Source organism: Otolemur garnettii, unplaced genomic scaffold (assembly GCF_000181295.1).
Source record: "Otolemur garnettii isolate 467f Iridium unplaced genomic scaffold, OtoGar3 scaffold00128, whole genome shotgun sequence".
NCBI lineage: Eukaryota > Metazoa > Chordata > Mammalia > Primates > Galagidae > Otolemur > Otolemur garnettii.
This window is the reverse complement of record NW_003852523.1, coordinates 1254803-1257489: the sequence shown is the minus strand read 5'-3', so window position 1 is coordinate 1257489 and position 2687 is coordinate 1254803.

The following is a 2687-nucleotide window of genomic DNA, read 5'->3' as shown; positions in this document are numbered from 1 at the left end:
CATCCATCCATCCATCCATCCATCCATCCACAGACACTGGGTTTCTCCTACCTCCTGACCACTGTGAATGAGCATAGCGTGCAAATATCTCTTCCAGATCCTGCTTTTAATTCTTCTAGATACAAACTCAGAAGCGGAATTTCTAGATCATAGGATGGTTCTATTTTTAATTTTTTGAAGACATGCAGCGCTGTTTTCCGTAGCAGCCGCACCATTTCATGATGCCACCAACAGTGCTCGCGAGTTCCAATTCCCTCCTCCCCTTCCTCCCCGACATATCTTGTGGCTGTTTTTATTATTTGACGGTAGCCATCCCGACGGTGTAAGGTGATAACTCTCTGTGATTTTGTTCTGTGTTTCCCTCCTGGCTGGTGATGTTGAGCATGTTTTTGTATTCTTGTTAGCCATCAGCATATCATCTTTGGAGAGATTTCTCTTTAAGTCCTTTGTCCACGTTTAATTGCCCTCGTTACTTTGTGTTCTTGCTAGTGAGTCGTGGGAATTCTTTAAGTATTCTGGATGTGAACTCCCGGTCGATACTGATTAGCAGGTATTTTCTCCCACGCTGCAGGTTGCCCTTGACTCTGCTGCCTGTGTCCTTTGATGCACAGAAGCGCTAACGGCCGGTGCAGCCCCGTCATCTTCTTTTGCTTCTGTTGTCTGCATGTTTGGCATCAACTCCAAAAACTCATTGCCAAATCCCATCTCCTAAAACTTTTCCTCTTCTATTTTCTTCTAGGAATTTTACGTTTTAGGCCTTACATTCAGGTCTTTACTCCATTCTGAATTAATTTTTGTATATGCTCCAAGGTGAGGGTCTGACTTCGTCCTGGGCGTGTGGATACCCAGTCTTCCTGGCGCCATCTGTCTCTGAGACTGTCCTCTCCCCATGGCGTGCTCTTGGCACCCTTGCTCAAGATCATTTGACCAGATATGTGCAGGTTTATTTCTGGCCTCTCAATTCTGTTTCACTGGTCTACAAGTCTTGATTTCCCGTTCTTATCAGATTGCAAGGTGAATTCACAACCTCCTAGCATAGTTGACTGGAGAGTAAGAAGAAGTTAGCCTAGCTGGGCATTGTGGTGGGCACTTGTAATGCCAGCTACTCAGAAGGCTGAGGCAGGAGGATCACTGGAACCCAGGAGTTTGAGGTTGCTATGAGCTATGATGGCACAGCATTCTATCCAGGGTGACAGAGTGAGACTCTGTCTCAAAATAAATAACTAAATAAAAGAAGAAGAAGAAGTTACCTATAAACCATGTCCTTTAACATATTAGAAAGCCCTTAGAATCTTAGTGGATGTATAGATGGTCTGGTAAACTTGAGTGACATTTTACACGTCATTCAGTGCACACTTAGTAAGTGCCTATGAGGTGCCAAACACTCTTTGGCAATTTCCATCTCTTACTTCTAAGCGTCTTGAGCAGTAATTTTTAAGTGGTGTGCCATGGCACACTGGTGTGGAGTGAGAGGATTGATCTTAGATATGCCGGGAAAAATTTTAAAGATCATTAATTAAATTACTTTCAAAAGAAATTCAATGCACATTAAGTATATTCTTTTTTTTTTTACTCCTCTTTTTGGTCAACATAATTTAAGTGTGGCACGGAACTTTAACTATAGACTGAAGTGTGCTGGGAGACAAAAAGTTTGAAAAACACCGTGTCTCGAGGCACTATTAACCTGACTTGACACGTGAGGGGGTCATGTAATTATTGACATTTACACCACGCCTGCACTTTAGTACCTAGATAGGTCCAGATGTTCCCACTAATTACTTTCTCTCTGATAAGTGGTCTCTGTGTGTCATATTTCCTTAGTAAACTCCTGACATAAGAAACAATATGCAAACATGTTCTATGACTGATCATATTTGCATGAAGTTCAAGAACAGGCAACACTAATGCCTGGTGACAGGAGTTAGAGCAGTGGTTTCCTCTGAGAGAGGGACAGAGACGGGCTCAGTATGAAGGAGCAGGGGAAGCACTCCACAGGGATGGAAAGTTCTTTGCCGTTTTCTTGGTGGTGAACACTCAACGGTCCTGTATAGAAAATTATAGAGCTATATACACTTTGGCTTTCTGTGTATTTTATTGCATATATTTCAACAAGTTATGTTATAAAAAAATTAAAAACCAAATGGATCAGGATGATAGAGCCAAATAGATTGGGTGTAACTTCTTAGGTCATTGGCCTGGGGTGCAAGTACCAGGTCCAGAGTAACCCTGAGAAGCTTCTAGCTCTGGGCAGCTGCACACACTAGAGGCTGTTTCCAGCCTTCTGTGGCAGGGCTGGGTGAACAATCTGTGCTCCCAACAGTGTGGGATCCACACTCACTACACTCTTCACTGCCCTTCCTTGAAGGCCTCCCTACACCTCTCCACTTCTCTGGCCCACTTTGCACTCGCCCCTCAGGGCTCTGGTCATCACAAGCTCTCCTGGCATCCTTCAGCTCACGGAGGCTGGCGATGTCCCCTTGACTTGTGGACATAAGTGGTCTCAGTGTAGACTTAGCACGGTGAGATGTAGACATCTCTCCCGAGCACGCACACACACACACAGATGGAACCCCAGGATGGCTGTTGCTGCTTTTCAACTTACGTGCTCATGTCTTCATTGCCGTTCCTCAGTTTCACACGCTGAACTGCACATTTATCTTTTCTTTTTAAAATTAAGATAATTGAAC